Consider the following 17,927-nt stretch of genomic DNA (forward strand, 5'->3'; position numbering starts at 1 on the left):
TGTAGGCTCTACCTGGTAGCAAAGGCAGCTCACAACTCCTGGTACTTAAGGGTCTGAATGTTCTTTCTTTGTAGAGTCCTCACATATACTCAGGATCTACTTCTCTCCTCATCTTGACTCTCAATTTCTGGGGATCATATTCCTTGAACTATTTCCTTAGGTGTCTGTTTCTTTGCATCTGTGTCTGTCTTCAATGTGCATCTTTGCTTTCCACTAGATGAAATGTTTCTGGTCCAGCTTTCATGATAAGGTCAAGTTCTCTTTTTTGTGGGGGGGAGGGGGTGGGCATGGGAAGGAAAATCCCTTTACTCTCTAACTGCCTCCAGCTCTAAAAGTAGTTAAGGGCAATTTAAGGTTGCCCCCACCTCCACCCCATCCCCCATCCCCAATACAATACTATACAGGCTAATGTGAGGGTTTAGCTAATCTGAAGCTGTTCTTTTCTTGACCCAGTCAGAGAAGTGTTGGCACCTGGTAAAGGGATCAGGGCATAGATTAATTTCTATAGTCAATCGAACATTTCATTAACACCGTATAATCATATTCTGGGCCTTTTGTGACTATATCAGTTGAGAGGGGAAGAACTTCCCACACAAATATAAAGACAGTAAATAAAAATAAGCAAAAAGTAGTAAAATAGAAGGTAGTTAGGGGGAAAGAACCTAGCAGTTGGATCAGGAAGGATCTGAGTTTTAACCTGGTGCTTGATCTCTGTCTTGAAGGATACTATGAGGCAGGGGTCCAAACTACTAATTTTATAGATAAGGAAAAACAGGTCAGAGATTAGTGACTTGCCTAAGGTCACACAAGTAGGAAGCATCAGAAGCAGGTCCTCCAGAGGATAGATGGAAGCATTTAGCCTGGAAGCTGTCTTTAAATTTATCAAGGATGAGGGTCTGACTTGAGGAGAACACTAGATTTAGAATCTGGAGATGTAGGTTTGAATCTTTTTTGTTGTTTAGTCATTTATTTTTCAGTCGTGTCCAATTATTCATGACCCCGCTTAGGTTTTTTGGGGGCAGAGATACTGGAGTGGTTTGCCATTTCCTTCTCCAGCTCATTTTACAAATAAGGAAACCCGAGGTAAGCTTCTTGAGGGTAGGAAATGTCTTGTATCTCCAGCTTCTTTCACATAGAAATGTCAGATGCACAAATTTAGAGACATCTCCCCTCCAAATGGACTATTCGTGCCTGACCTATGGTAGAACCTTCTGAGCTCATATTGGCCTGATTAGCCCCAGACAGACATACTGTGCCTTGACCCCAACACAGGTTCAGGGCTGCAAGGAACTCAGAGGTCATTTAATCCAACCACAGCAGACACTTAATAAGTGCTTGTGGAATTAAAGTCACATTTACCTTTCTGGTTCTAATGTTTTTATCTGTAAAATGAGTTTTTTTAGATGGAACTAGGCAATCTTCCAGCTTGAAATCCCATCATCTTACGATTTTTTCAACTGGGCCCTAGAGTGCAGGGCTAGGAGCAATGGTAGAATTTTCACAGAAGTAGATTTTAGATCCAAGTAAGGAAAAACTTCCTTAGCTGTCTGGAAATGAAATAGGTGACCTCAAGAGGTAATGAGCTGACTTTTACAGGAGATTTTCTTTCTTTTTTTTTCAGTCATTTACTTATTTATTTAGAATTTTCCACCTTACATGTAAAAACAAATTGTAACAACAATTTTTAAAACTTTGTGTTCCAAATTCTCATCCTTCCTACCTATCCCCCCTTAAGAACTCAAGCAATTCAATATGTTATACATGTGCAGTTGTGCAAAACATAACAGACAAAAAAAAACTTTAGAAAAAGAACTAACAACAAAAAATATACTTCCATCTGTATTCAGGTACCATCAGTTCTTTCTTTGTAGATGGATTACATTTTTCATAAGTCCTTCAGAGTTGTTCTGGATCATTGCATTGCTGAAAATAAGTCATTCACAGCAGATCATCTTACAATATTGCTGTTACTTTGTATACAGTACATTTCACTTTGCATCAGCTCATGTAAGTCTTTTCAGGTTTTTCTGATAGCATTACAGTAGATTTTCAAAGATAATTTGACCATTTGTTGGTGGGTGATGCTTTAGAGGGGTTAGGAAGTCACAGCAGTGCAATGGAAAGAAAAATGGATTTTGAATCAGGAAGTTTGGGTTTGAATTCCCCCTTTACATCTTTGGTCAAGTCACTTAACCTCTCTAGGCCTCAGTTTCCTCATCTGTAAAACTGGGAGTCTAGACTAGATGACCCTCTGAAGTCCTTTTCAGCTCTGTAGTGTATAGAATGCTGGACCTGCGTGTCAGGAAGACCTGACTTTGACTCCTGCCTTTGACACTAGCTGTAAGACACAGGAGAAGCCACTTAACCTCTCTGTGCCTTTCTGTGCCTCAGTTTCCTCATTTGTAAAATGAAGGGGTTGAACTCAGTTGTCCCTAAGTCACCTTCCAACTCCAAGTCAATGATCACTATGTCCTGTGATCTGATTCCCACCATCTATTAACCTGCAATGCCGCATGATTTTCTGGTTTGCTGCTAGAGGGCCCACCTGCACAAATCCATCTGATGCAGGACCCCCTTCCTCTCACCCACTCCTCTTTTCCACCTTTCTGGCCCCAGAATGTTTCCCAAAAAGGGATTAGAGACCAGGCAGCTTCTTGCTCCCTTGTTACTTAGGCGAGGGATTTGTGACCTAAATCTTCAGGCAGAAGCTATTCTTTCTGGAGGCAGGGGGAGAGACTAGATCACCCTTTGAAGCTCTGCTCCAGCTGGATCATCCTGTGTTTCTCTGCTCCCTTGCCTACATCATCACTCCACACAGCTTCTCCCTGCTCTGTCTCTGTGCTCTCCCCCCACACCCCACATTGATGAAGTGTGTTGAGGTTTACAAAATGCTTTTTTCCCTTATGCCTTTCCACAAGGCAGGTTGAAGAAACAAAAATAGTTTGTCCCGCATTTACTCCATACAAAGAACTGTGCTAAGTGCTGGGCTTATAAATAGAAAAGGCAGACAACTCTTTTTTTTTTTTTTTTTTGGCAAGGCAATGGGGGTTAAGTGACTTGCCCAGGGTCACGCAACTAGTGTCAAGTGTCTGAAGCCGGATTTGAACTCAGGTACTCCTGAATCCAGGGCCAGTGCTTTATCCACTGCACCACCTAGCTGCCCCCAGGCAGACAACTCTTGCTCTCAAGAAGCTTACATTCTCATTGTGGGGAACTACACATTCAGGAGGATGCATCCGTGCAGGGCGGCAGGCAACGCCTGGAAGTCCTAAATGTGTCTGGAAGGGTGCATGACAAGGACCAGGAAGCTTTAGGATTCATGGGCATTTCAGATGGCAGTGTTTGGGGGGTCTGGCAAACACGACCCCAGTTTTACAGACTTTGTGGCTCAGGCTAAATGATTTTTTTCATAGAAACCCAGCTTATTGCTTCCTCCTCCTTCCTGACTTGCTTCCTCCAGTATTTAAACCTTAGTAACCCCCTTGGCTGGGGGGAGGGGGAGGGGTGAGAGGCTACAGCTTTCTTGGATTCTGGTTGCTGTTATGCTTATTCATAAGGAAAGCTTCAATTTAACCCTTTGCCCTCCCTTCCTTTTCCTTTTCATGGTTGGATTGGGGGATGGGTGGGGGGTATCCTCACTCTTTCCTAGGTTCCCCAGAGAGAGGTAGAGTGAGGGGGGTAGAGCAGTCTGCTTCTTCCCACCGTCCTGCTTGTTAGTTGCCTCTAGTTTTTAGGGCTTTTCCCAGAAGTTGGCTATTGTGGCACAGCTGGACACAGCTGAGGAGGGAAGAGAAGAAGGGGGAGGCTAACACCTTCCAGATGTACAGCAGCCTAAGAGGCCCTGGGAGCCTCCAGATCTGCTGTGGCCCAGAGGCCATCTGTGGCCTGGCCAAGATTTCTAGGCTTGAGAAGTGCCAACCCAGCTCATGCAAATCTTTATGGGCAAACAGTATGCAAATCCACAGGGTGGGTAGGTAGAGGGAAAATCTTCTGTCCTGTACCTGGAGAGATCTCTAGGGAAAACCTGATTCATTTAGGAAACACTTATTCATTCAACAAGCATATGCAAAGTACTATGCTATACCCAGTATGGCTCTCTGAGAGGTATACCTTGACTAGGGTCCAGGATACTTTTCCTTGTTTTCCCGTTCACAATTAGAAAAGAAAAGAAAACTTTAGGGGAGAGCAGAAGAAGACAGTCTCCCTCCTCCCTCCTCTGTCCCCCATCCCCCAAATGAAGAATTGTGGGATTCAAGAATACTGAATTTTTCCAGGTTGGGGCAGCTTAATGGTGGGATTCCCTTCCCCATCCTCTCCACCCATAACACAAAAACACAAACATTAAGAGCAATACTAAAGGGGGGGAGGGGACAAAGGAAAGCAAAATACATTTTGGGATTTGAAGGATCCTGGGAAATGCCGAAATATGACAGCTTTGGGGTTCTTCTCTAAGATCACACCTGTAGCTCACACTCATTGATTGCATGTTTTCTCAGAAATACAGGTTTTTGAGTCTCTCTGGGGGTGTCTTTGGTTTGCAGTTTGCTTGTCTCTGCTCTTCTTTCAGTCTGTCATATCTCCCTCTATCTATCCCTCCTCCTCTCTTCTCTTTCTCTTTTACCATGTGTCATTCTTGGCTGATAGGGCCAGGGAGAAGAAGGGAGGGCTGGGATGGTGGTGGTGGGGGGAATCATGTTTGGTCACTAGAATTCCCCTTTGAGGGATGGGAGGGACCAGAGGAGTAGGGAGGAGAGGGAGCAAGGGTCAAGGGGTAAGCATAGAGGGGGTTTGGGAGAAGGAGGCTTGGTCACTGGCCTAGCTCCCAGGAGCTCTGGGGTATAAGGAGGGAGCTGCCTAGCCCTCTGTGCTCCCTCCCCCACCTCAGCTTCTTGGATGCTGAGCCTGCCAGCTGGGCTTCAGCCAGATCAAATAGCTGCCAGGGGGAGAGGAAGAAGCATTTCCGAGCAGGAGGCTCCAGTGGGCTCCAGATCTGACCCAGAATCCCCCTTTCCCACCCGCCAGTGAACAAAATAGAAACTAAACATACTAGTGCTTAGGGGACCCCAAGGAATAGAACAACTGTGTTGAATCAAGGAAAGCTTCCTGGAGGAGGTATGTGAGGAGCAGGTTTGGAAATAAATGGAGAAGTCTGGGGATTGAGGGGCCCCTTAATGGGAGGGAGAGGAGGTCACCGAGACTTGGGAGAGGACCTGTACAAAGACTGGTAAAGAAAGGGGGACGGGATGGCAGAGAAGGTATGGTTTGACTCGGGGCATCATCATTGGAATAAGCTGGCGAATTGGTCTGGAAGGAGAGAATGAAAGACTTGGATGTGGTCCTGAGAAATGAGAGAGCACCACTTCAGGTCCTAATTGGGATGGAGGGGAAGTAACAGGGGAGAGGTTCAAAAGATTATAAAGTTAAAGTTGGAAGGGACCTTAAAAGCCATCTTATCACAGTCCTTTCATTTTATAGTTGAGGAGAATGAGACCCAGAGAAATTGTGACTTTTCTAGGGTCGCCGAAGAAAGACACTTTTCTTGTGAACCGTGGAGAGAGGTTGAGGAGAGAGGCATAGAGGCCAACACTAGTTGTCAGAGTCGGGGTCTAGGCATGAAGACTCTTAACTAGGTTCCCTTGTTTTAGTACAATGGGAACTTCCTCCCAGAGAACCAGAGCCCCGATGTTCCACTGGTGGCTGTGGCTTTGGAAAGAACAATTTTACTCTGCTGTTTGTGTCCCTGTGGGCCCTGGGCACTAGATGGTGAAGGTATTCAGGAAGGAGTAGATTTCTTCTTGTTAGTCTTAAGGTACTTCCTCTTCTAACCCTTTCCTATGCTCCACAGGGCTTTTTTCCATTCATCAGAGAAGTATCACAGCCATCATTATATGGAATACAATGATTTGGGGTCAGGGGGTGAGGTAATAAGACAAAGGTTGACAGCTCCATAGTACAGCATTTTGGTTGGGGGAGGGGTAGTGGTGGAGTAGGACAAGGTTACCAGGTGTCCTAGCTCTACCCGGTCCTTTTAAATCTTGCTCCTGAGTTGATTTGCATGGATTAGGGGCATGATTGGCAAAGAAAGGAATCTTTTCACCATAGCTTCACCCAGATCCTTTGCTGATTTGCAAAATGAAGTGCCCAGTTGACTGACTGACCTACTAGGATGATTTGAAGGCATCCAGGTTTCCACTTCAGCTGTATGAACTCAGATGACAGCAAGCTCCTTGGGAGAAGAGATGGTTTTATTCATTGTATTATATCCCCATTATCAGATACAGTGCCTGGCACATTGTAGTTGCTCAATAAATTGTTGATTGATTGAATCCAAACATAAGGGAGGAAATTAATTAAAAAGACAGACTTAAATTCCTAAGGGTTTCTCTAGCTATTTGGCTAGGTGTTGTTAGCTGGGGTCTATATCACAAAAGAGCTGAAAAAACCTGTGTGGCTATGAGCTAAAAGAGCTGAGTATAGCTCTCACATCTGGGAAAAAGCCTGAATAGCAGCTGAAGTCCTGAAGATGGTAGCAGAGAGCAGATCAAGAGAGAACCCCAGTTCAGTGGAGAGAAGAAAAACTCAGCAGAGGAACCAATCTCAGCAGGGACAACAGCTTGTAGTTCATTGAAATCATCAGAACCCACTGCTGGTTCTGCAGAAGAGCAAGCAGCAAAATCAGAGGGAGAGAAGGGTTCTAGCTAAGATGTTACCTTAGGATTTGCCTTATCATTTTCACTATCATTATTATTAACATCACCATCACCACTAACGTCATAATTATTATGATCATCACTTTCATTAGTGGGGTAGCTAGGTGGTGCAGTGGATAAAGCACTGGCCCTGAAGTTGGGAGGATCTGAGTTCAAATCTCACCTTAGACACTTACTAGATATGTGATCCAGGGCAAGTCACTTAACCCCAATTGCCTTAGACATATGAGGCCATCTCCAGTTATCCTGATGTATATCTTGCCACTGGATTCAGATGGCTTTAGAGGAGAGGCTGAGGCTGGTGAATTTGCACAGTCCTCCCTCACTTAAATCCAATTCACTGCAAGTCACAGCATCACCTGGATGTCATGGTCTTCTTTCAGAACAAAGAACAAACAACAACACTCTCATTAGTAAATCAGTCCAGTTATAGATCTCAAAAAATAGAAATCCAGCCTCATCTTACTTGTACTGTACTGGGTTTGTTGATAATAATAGGATACAAAAGGAATACAAAGAAACATTCTCCAATTAACTTTTCTGGTCACTCAATAGCTCATCATAATACAAGTACAGTAAGGGGGTGACATGCCCAGAATTCAGTTCATGTAGAAAATATCCAAGTTTAAATGAGTTTTGGGGACCTGGGAGGAAAAGCAACATAAATAATAGGTCTAGGAAAACCTAACTCTGTCTCAGACTTTAGGCTCAGTCCAAGCAGAAGCAGTGACTAGGACTAACACTGTTTGACACTTAGGAAGGCAAAGGGAGAGGGAGCTTTTTTCAAATGCACCAACAGACCCCAGGCACCTGTATGTGGATGAACACAGGGCTTGATAGAATCCTTCTGGTATCAAGGGCGGTGGGGTGGGCGCTACCTTTGTCTGTCTATCAGTGGTTTCCACCTCTAGCCCCTAGAGGGTATCACTTTTCATCACCACCATCACTATTACCACCTGAAACATCTCTTTTCATGGGGGAGTAGGTTGTTTTCTGTATAGTAATGGGACTTACAGTGATGTAAAGCTTAAGGGCAGAGCCTTTATCTGTGTATCTGTCTCTTTTTTTAAAAAATCCTGTTCCGGGGGCAGCTAGGTGGCGCAGTGGATAAAGCACTGGCCTTGGATTCAGGAGGACCTGAGTTCAAATCCAGTCTCAGACACTTGACACTTACTAGCTGTGTGACCTTGGGCAAGTCACTTAACCCTCATTGCCCCACAAAAAAAAAAAAATTCTGTTCCTTTCCATATGCAATAAGTCAATTAATGAACAATTTTAAGCCCCTGCTATATGCCTGGCTCTGTGCTAAGTGATGGAGATAAAACAAAATCAGGCAAGTTTATAAAGGCTTTGGTGGTGATGATGAAGAATGGAAAAGATGAGATTGGCTTCAGTGAGACATACCTAGGACAAAGCAAGAGGTAGATAAAAAATTTGTGGTGCAGATGAAAGACTGCTGGGTTTGACATCAGACAACCTAGGTTCAGATTTCTGCTCTGCTACCTATTTTCTACCTGAATAACCTAGGAAGGAAATAAGCATTTATTAAGTGCCTACTATGTACTACACACTGTGCTAAGTGACTTACAAATATTGTCACATTTGATCCTCACAACAGTCCTGGGAGCGATGTGCTAGTAAATGAGGCAGGATTTGAACTGAGGTCTTCCTGACTCTGGGTCCAGTATTCCAACCATTACACTGCTTAGTTACTTTGGCCAAGTCACTTCTCCCCTTCAGGCCTCCTTTTCCTCTTATATAAAATGTGTGTGTCTGTCTGTGTGTTTATGTGTGTTTGTGTCTGTGTGTTGGAAATAGGTATCCTATGATCCTGAACTGTAAATAGTGATTCCACAAATTCTCTGGGGATGTAAAATACGGAAAGAATTGATGGCAGGTGTGGTGAATTAGAGAAGATTTTCTGCAAGCTGTGTGTGGTTGGGGAAGCATTGAACAGAATTTAGAGGAGATTATATTCTGGCAGAGGGAAGTGACGGCATGAGGATAGAGGAGGGCAAGGGAGGGGAACCATATTCTGTGCTAGGAAAAGGGGAAGGGGCTGGAGAAGAGTCCACTGCTAAGAGTGTAGGGAGCTAGGTGGAGAGGGACAAATCACTTCTTGAGTGTGGTTGTGGGAGGGTGGGGTGGGCTGAAGGCATGATCGCGTCCTTGGCTCACCTCCAGAGGAAGCAGAGATTGGTGGGGCCCCTCGATCCTAGCCTCCTGCTTGGCCTGGGCCACTAACAGTGAGCTCATTCGAGTGGTCTGTATGGGGAGCGTCCTAAGGCTGAGGCAAGAACGTTCCCATCTGCCCCTCCTACCCCATCTGTTTTTTTTTTTTTTTAAGTACAATTTGCTCCCTACTGCCCCCACCCATCAGCCACCTGCTCCTTTTGCCCTCCTGTTGATGATTGGCTGTTCATGGCTTGGACCCACCCAGATATTAATTCATGCTCTAGACCTTTTCTCATACCTTCCTCCTGTTGGAATGGTTTGTGTCCTCTCCCCATCAGGATCTCTTAGTCTTTGAGGTCATTGGACTATTGGGATTTATTTTTATCCTTCCAGATCTAGAGATTCTCAGACAGATAGAACATTTATTACATGCTTACTTTGTGCCAGGGACTATACTAAGTGCTGGAAATAGAAATAAAAGTTGTTGACCTTAAGGAACTTACATTTTAATGGGGAAAAGACATTGTGGGAGGGAAGGAAGTGTGCTAGTGTGTGTGTATGTGTGTGTGTGTGTAGGCTGGCAAGGAGATGAAGAAGAGTGGATAAGTGAAGACTGAAGCCATGAGTAAAGTGAGCATAGTCAAAGGGACTTCATGAAATATTGATCTGCTTCAGGGACTCACCAATCAGAGTAGGCCTCAGAGCAGAGGCAGAGGAGACTGCTGGTGAAGAGGTACAGTAATTGGATGGGGAAAGGAGAAATGGTTGACATCACCATGGTTAGATCCAGTAGGGGAGGGCACTCCCATCCTTCCTCTCTAGACTTAGCAGGCACCCTTCTTTTTTTTTTTTTTTTTTTTTTTTTAGTGAGGCAGTTGGGGTTAAGTGACTTGCCCAGGGTCACACAGCTGTCTGAGGTCGGATTTGAACTCAGGTACTCCTGAATCCAGGGCCGGTGCTTTATCCACTGTGCCACCTAGCCGCCCCAGCAGGCACCCTTCTAAGGAGTTCAGGATAGCATCCAGGGCCTTAGGATACTGCTGTTCATTCCCTGCCCCACCTCAAAAGGGGATAAAGGGCAAGGTATACTCCATAGACACATTCCCCATTCCCCTTGAAGGCTGCTAATTGGTTCAAATAGCCTCATTTCCCTAAGCTGAAAAAGCACCATCCTCTCTTCACTGGTTCTACTCTTTTGTGTGGGGGGGTATATTCCAGAAAAACAAGAGGTGGAGCTATAGGAAGAGATGTCCATCTCTGTATGGGACATAAGGATGGGGCAAAGAATTTGATATAAGCTAGGCAGTCTTGAGAGGCGGGGGAACTTGGGGGCCTAGAGAGACATGGATAGGGCCTGGGAAGGAGGATTTTGGGGGAGGAATGATCTAGGCTTTCAACACTCAGCTAAGAATTTTGCCTTGTATTTTACAGAAAAAATTGAGGCCATTTGCTATGCACTTCCTTTTCTCCTATCTTTCTCACAGCCTCTCAGGTACTTTCTGCCACTCGCTCCTCCTTCACCTCTGTCACACGTGATGAAGTGGCCTTATTCCTTATCAATATTGGTGGGGGTGGCACGGGAAGGCCCACAACACAGAAACCTTTTCCCTTCTAGAACTTCTAGTTAGTCCAAAATTATAAGGCCGTCTTGTTCTGAATGTAGTCCAAAAATTTCTTCAAGTCTGACTTGTTATAAAATCTAAGCATAATCTACTGAGTGTTTTTTCAGTATAAACTTAAATATATGAATATGATTACCTTAAATATAAAAAACATATACTTAAACATATACATATGCAATATAATGTCTATAATATATAGAAACATACCATATGTATATATAAATTGTACATACATATACACACATATATGTATATATTTGTATATACATACATATGGGGCAGCTGGGTGCTGGGCCTGGAGTTAAGAAGATTCAACTTCCTGAGTTCAAACCTGGCTTTAGATACTTACTTGAATAATGATCCCATTCCTTCCCATCTCTTCCAACAGATTGCCCCTTCTGTTATCCCCATTCTTTCACTTCTTTTCTTTTTTAAAAAATATTTTTTGTTTATTTATAATTTTATTTTCCCAAATTACATGTAAATGCATGCAAATTTTGACATCAATTTTTAAAATTTATTTTTTGACATCAATTAAAAAAAAACCTTTGTGTTCCAAATTATTTTCCTCCCTCCCCCTCCTAAAAACTCAAGCCATTCAATACAAGCTATACATGAGCAGTCATGCAAAACATTTCCACATTAGCCAGGTTGTGAAAGAAAACAGACAAAAATAAAACTTCAGATAAAGGAACTAACAAAAAAAATTATGCTTCAATCTGTATTCAGACACCGTCAGTTCTCTATGTAGATGAATTGCATTTTTAAAAAAACCTTCAGAGTTATCTTAGATCAAAGCATTACTGAAAATAACCAAGTCATTCACAGCAGATCATCTTGTAGTATTGCTGTTATTTTGTATACAGCACATTTCACGTTGCATCAGTTCATGCAGGTCTTTATGGGTTTTTCTGATAGCATCCTGCTCATCATTTTTTTTTATAGTAAACTACATGTACATAGTACTTTAAAGAGAGATTTCATTACAATAAACCCATGAGGTTGATTCTTGCAACAACAGTAATAGATAACATTTATATAGTACTTTATAGCTGACAAAAAATTTTCTTCACAGTAGCCCAGCAAAGTAAGTACAATGCATTTTATCATCAATCAAACCTCATCTTCATCAATTAATCCTCCTCCTCATCAATTAGTCCTCCTCATCAATCAGTCCTCCTCAATCAATTCTCATTTTCATCCAATCATCATCAATCCATCAATCCATCAATCTTCATTATCATCATCATATTACATTACTCTCTTTCACTTATTTTCAATTGCTCTTTCTCATTTCCTACTGTCTGTAAATATGCCAATGTCTCCCCTCAATTGTTCTTTCCACTCCCAGTATCTTCCTATATCTCTTCTGCCTGTTGTAGCTAAACTCCTCAAAAAGGCCATCTAATATTGGCCTCTCACTTTCTTCTTAACTCCTTACTCTCTGACCTATACTTTTTTTGTTTTGGTGAGGCAATTGGGGTTAAGTGACTTGCCCAGGGTCACCCAGCTAGTAAGTATCAAGTGTCTGAGGCCGGATTTGAATTTAGGTCCTCTTGAATCCAGGGCTGGTGCTTTATCCACTGCACCACCTAGCTGCCCCCCCTTTTAAGTTTAATCTGTATTGTTAATATTTCCTCATCACTTTTTTATGTCTAGACATTCAACAAAGCAACAGACCAAGCCCTAATTTGTAGCATTCACCAATTTCCAAGGTATAAATGCTCACACTGAAAATTTAACAATCAGTTCTTACAAACCAGTATGAACTGGTTCCAGAGTACACATGGAAGCAACCCACAATTCCAGCTTGTCAAGGTCTTTTTGGTTCCCAATTTTATTCAAACAATATATATCAGCTATTCTTCCCAGCTTTCTATCATCCCAAACTTGATCAATAGGCTATGTATGCCTTCATTCAATTGTCTGATGAAAAAAATGGCAAACAGAACAAGATAGGGGTATTGGGGACTCTCCTTGGGTTGATATAGATCTATTGAATCATGACTTTTTAGTAAAATAATTGTGGACTCACCTTACTGTATTATCTATAATCTAGTCTTCATCTTTCCATTTAGATCACAAGTATAATGTAGAAGACCTTGTCAAATGACTTTCTGAATTCCAGATATCTATGTATCTTATCTAGTTAACTGTCAAAAAAGAAAATGAGGTCAGTCTAGCATGAATTGAATATGCATGACTTATTTTTTTAATAATATTTTATTTTTTTCCACATGACTTATTCTTTTTTTTAAATGAGCTTTTTTTTAGTGAGCTTTTTTTTTTTTTTTGCTCGGGGCAATGGGGGTTAAATGAGTTGCCCAGGGTCACACAGCTAGTAAGTGTTAAGTGTCTGAGGCCAGATTTGAACTCAGGTACTCCTGAATCCAGGGCCAGTGCTTTATCCACTGTGCCACCTAGCCGCCCCCTTACATGACTTATTCTTAATGAAACTCTTCAGGTTGTTGGTCATCATATCTTTTCTTTCTAAGTCATCCTTTGGATAGAGGTTTGTTTTGGGTTTACTGAAGTGCTTCTCTCTCTCTTTTTCAGCTTTTGTTACAAGAGAGGGTTCACTGGGTAGGGGTGAAGGGATTCAGAAATGAATGTGATCTGAAAATAAAAGGCATCAATAAAAAAGAAAAATAAACCTTAAAATAAACACACAAAACAATCTGTGCTGGAATTTTCTATCAGTAAGATTGATAGGAACTAACTAATAATTAATAATTAACTAACTTAATAAATACTTCATTCATTCATTCATTCATTCTAATTACCCACCCACTCTGTTTCTCACAAAACATTAGACTAAGGAATAACCTAGAGAATGGTGTGCCATTGTATGAAGAGAAACTTAGGGAAGCTATAATAATAGTAGTAGTAGTAGTAGTAATAAATAACTCCCTCAAAGGCTAAGCCATCATTCATATTTTTGAGAACAGGTTGGGGGCAGGGGCACAGAAAAGAAAGAGAATTCCAGCCAGGGTGATGTAGGCATGGGATATGATGATAGTGATGATAACTGCCATTTATATATGTCTTCATAGTCACAAAGCTTCTTCTTGATAATGACCCCATGAAGTACATAGAGAATGTATTTGTTAGCTTTCTTTCATAGATAGGATATTGAGGCTTGGGTAAGTAAAGTGATCAAACCCTGGTCATCTAACCCTGCTGCAGGGCTATTTTCACTATATACTTCCTGAAAAATGTCTGAAGAACTAGAATGAGAAAAGAGGTTAATTTGCTCCTTTGAAGTCCCAGGCATATATCAGGTGTTCCTACCCAGTGCACTTTTTTCTTTCTCTTATGCCCTCAGTCTTTGCTGTAACTAAAAACATTGGACTGGTCATCAAGAAGCCTGTCTTCTAGGACTTGATCTATTACTAACATTCTGTGTGATACAGATCCTTTCATCTCTCTGGGTATCAGTTTGAATCACAGAATCTGAGAATTGTAATGGGCCCTGTAGTGTCCCTCTAGTTCTTTTTTTTTTTTTGGCGGGGCAATGAGATTAAGTGAGTTGCCCAGGGTCACACAGCTAGTAAGGGTCAAGTGTCTGAGGCCAGATTTGAACTCAGGTCCTCCTGAATCCAGGGCCGGTGCTCTATCCACTGCGCCACCTAGCCACCCCTGTCCCTCTAGTTCTAACCATCCACAAAAGGAATCTGCTCCCCCTCTAACACCCCCTACAAGTGGTTATCCAGCCTCTGTTTGGAGAATTCTAAGGAGAGGGAACACACCATTCAGGGGTATGCCAGGGCCAGTTCCTTCCTTGTGAGAGTTGGTTGTTAAATTTTCAGTAGGAGCATTTGTGCCTTGGAAATCAGCAAATGCTACAAATTGGGGCCTGCTTTATTTTTTTTTGTTGGTTATGTAGGCTTAAGGAAGTGATGGAAGAAAATATTAATAATGCAGATTAAACGTAATAGTGTGTCCTGCTTTTTGGAGACCCAGTTGTTAAGCATTTACCAGTGTGTTTCTGAGTCTGTGACTCTCTTAAACTGTAGTACCTAGAACGGAACATAATACTCCAGATAATATCTAATGAAGGTAGAATGCAGCAGGGCCTACTTATTGCCTTGTTTGTTATTCCTAGAAGTGATGCTTCGTTTAATGCAGCCCAAGATCATATACATTTTTTTTTTGGCTGCTACATCTTATGGCTGACTCAGATTAGCTTGCAGTCCACTTAAACACCTAGATCTTTTTCAGAACAGCTTCTGGTTGAACAAGATCATAGCTTTAGAGCTGAAAGAGATCCTAGAGGCAATCTAGTCCTACCTACTTCTTTAAAAACTGAGGCTAAGGGGCAGCTAGGTGGCGCAGTGGATAGAGCACTGGCCCTGGAGTCAGGAGGACCTGAGTTCAAATCCGGCCTCAGACACTTAACACTTACTAGCTGTGTGACCCTGGGCAAATCACTTAACCCCCATTGCCTCACTAAAGAAAAAAAAAAGAAAAAAAAAAACTGAGGCTAAGAGGTTGTTACTTGCCATGGTCACACAGGCAACAGGTGACGTTGGTGGGAGTTAGCCCAGGTCCTCTTGATTCCAAATCTAGTGAGCTTCTCCACTATACTTACGTCCTTTTAGCTCTTACTGTCTATGTTCCGTGTTCTAAATTAGGCTACTTTTTTACTTAAGTAGCTAGTCTTGGAATGGGAGCCATTCAGTCTATCACCGTGCTGATCAAAAGCCTCAAAAGACATTCTGTTGACCTTAGTTTGAATTAGTCTGGCCTGGCCAATGGGCAATTGGGGCAATGGGTGCCGAAGGTTCCCCTTAGCCTCTGTGTCCAGGGCAGCTTTTCAGTGGGCCAAGAAAAAACCACAACTTTCCCTTTGCTTTGTTAAAGTCGTAGGGCAAAGAGCAACAGGCAAACATAACCCATCACCTGGGGAGATCAAGCCTGGGAGATAGGGCAGTGCCACCTCATCTTGGTTGGGATTTCATTTTGTTCAGTTCTTTGGGCTAACTGCTTACCCTCACTCATCAGGTATACTTTGCCCATAGGGCAGCATCAGGCAGGGATGGGTTCAGGTCCATGTCAGTCTCCCAAACCCCATGATCTAATAATCTCTCTCCCCTACCAAATATCCACAGTATGTCTGTAGGGAGAATGGGCAAATTAAGTAATTCCTATCATGCAAAATGACCTCTCTCCATAAAGCCCCATCTTCTGTCTCCAAAATTTGATCTCCTAGGAGGATTTTGCAAATTAACTGCTTGCCCAACAGATGACATTGCTTCACTTCAGGGATCAGTACCATTATGGATCTTAATCGTATATGCTGATTGTCTATACATGTAGGGAGGAAGCAGGAGAGTGGTTTTCATGGAGTATTAACCTGGAGAGAATAACAAAAGCCAAGAAGGGTATAGGACCATAGCATTTTAGGATAGAAAAAACTATAGGCATTTGCCCGTTCAATCCTTTTAGGAAGGATTTCAGCCATGCTTCACCTCACTAATTCCTGGACTCCTTCTGGGTTCCTCCTCCTTCCCCTCACTCGCTGTACTGCCTTTAGTCAAATACCCCTTTCCTCCCTCCTCTCTTCCAGTTTCCCTTTATGTGTTATCTTCATCTGTAACAATGTAAGCTCCTTGAGGGAACTGTCTTGCTCATTGTATTTATATGGATAGAATCCAGCACTGTGCTTGGAATAGAATAAATGCTTCAAAAATGCTCTTTTACTCTTCCTCTTCCTCTTCCTCTTTCATCCTATAATTTTATAGATCAAATCAGTTAATACTTAAAGAAATTAATTAAGGTATTCACTGGAAGGTCAAATACTGAAGCTGAAACTTAAATATTTTGGCCACACAATAAAACAGGACTCATTTGAAAAGACCTTGCTGTTGGGAAAGATTGAAAGCAAAAGGAAAAGGGAATAGCAGAAGATGAGTTGGATAGATAGTGTCATGGAAACAATGAACATGGATTTGGATAGACTTTGAGAGATAGTGGGGGGTGGAAGGGTCTGGTATGCTGTGGTCCATGGAGTCATGAAAAGTCAGACATGACTGAACAACAAAAAACAAGCAGAGGGCTGGACTTAAGGTCAGGAAGACTATAATCAGGAAAGCAAATTTTGCCTCAGACACTAGCAGTGTGACCCTAGGCAAGTTAGGTAAACTCTCTGGGCTTCAGTTTCCTCATCCATAAAATGAAGGAGTTGAACTCAGGAACTTCTAGTTTCTTTCAATTCTAGATCTATCACCCAGAGAACTGCCCAAGGGTCTTAAACTCCAACAATCTGTGATCCCCTCTCTGATGCAGATTGTCACTGCACTACCAGTAAGAAGATAGTTTAAAAGTTGCTGAGGGGGCAGCTAGGTGGCGCAGTGGATAAAGCACTGGCCTTGGATTCAGGAGGACCTGAGTTCAAATCCAGCCTCAGACACTTGACACTAGCTGTGTGACCCTAGGCAAGTCACTTAACCCTCATTGCCCTACCAAAACAAAAAATAAAAAAAAGTTGCTGAGGACAAAAATTAACCATCTCCTCTCATATACATATGCCTCCCCTGTCAACCTGGCAGTGAGTATTTTTTTAACTGAAGTAGGCTTATTCAGTCTATCACTGGGCTTTTCCAGTTTTGTAGGGCCATCAGTCGACGAGCAAATGTTTATTAAGCCCCCAGTGCCTGGCACTGTCCAGAGAATGAAATGATCCCTATTAGAAAGGAGCTTATAGGGCAGCTAGGTGGTGCAGTGGATAGAGCACTGGCCCTGGAGTCAGGAGTACCTGAGTTCAAATCTGGCCTCAGACACTTAACTAGCTGTGTGACCCTGGGCAAGTCACTTAACCCCAACTGCCCCGCCAAAAAAAAAAAAAAAAGAAAAAGAAAGGAGCTTATATACATGACTAATATGGAAATATGTTTTCTTTAATTGCACATATATAACCTATATCAAATTGCTTACTGTCTTAGGGAGGGAGGGAGGGAGAAAATTTGGAACTCAAAATTTTGTATGTAGGGGACAGCTAGGTGGCGCAGTGGATAAAGCACTGGCTCTGGATTCAGGAGGGCCTGAGTTCAAATCTGACCTCAGACACTTGACACTCCTTAGCTGTGTGATCCTGGGAAAGTCACTTAATTCTCATTATCCTGAAAAAAAAAAAAAAAGAAAGGTGTTTATATCTGAAAGGGGGGGGTGCTGACAAGGGCATATCAAAATAAATATAGCAAAAAATAAAGTTAATAAATACAAATATATACCAAGTGGTTAAATATAAACAGTTTGAGTCACCTCTGGGTTATGACAAAGCATGCGAAGGGGGCGTTGGTAAAGGTAACTAAGCTCATAAAGCTAGCAAGTAGCATAGTGGGGATTTGAACCCAGCTTTCGGATTCCAAATCCACTGCCCTTTCCATTATGCCATGCTTACCATAGTAAAGTCTAAAGT

Source organism: Dromiciops gliroides, chromosome 4 (assembly GCF_019393635.1).
Source record: "Dromiciops gliroides isolate mDroGli1 chromosome 4, mDroGli1.pri, whole genome shotgun sequence".
Classification (NCBI taxonomy): domain Eukaryota; kingdom Metazoa; phylum Chordata; class Mammalia; order Microbiotheria; family Microbiotheriidae; genus Dromiciops; species Dromiciops gliroides.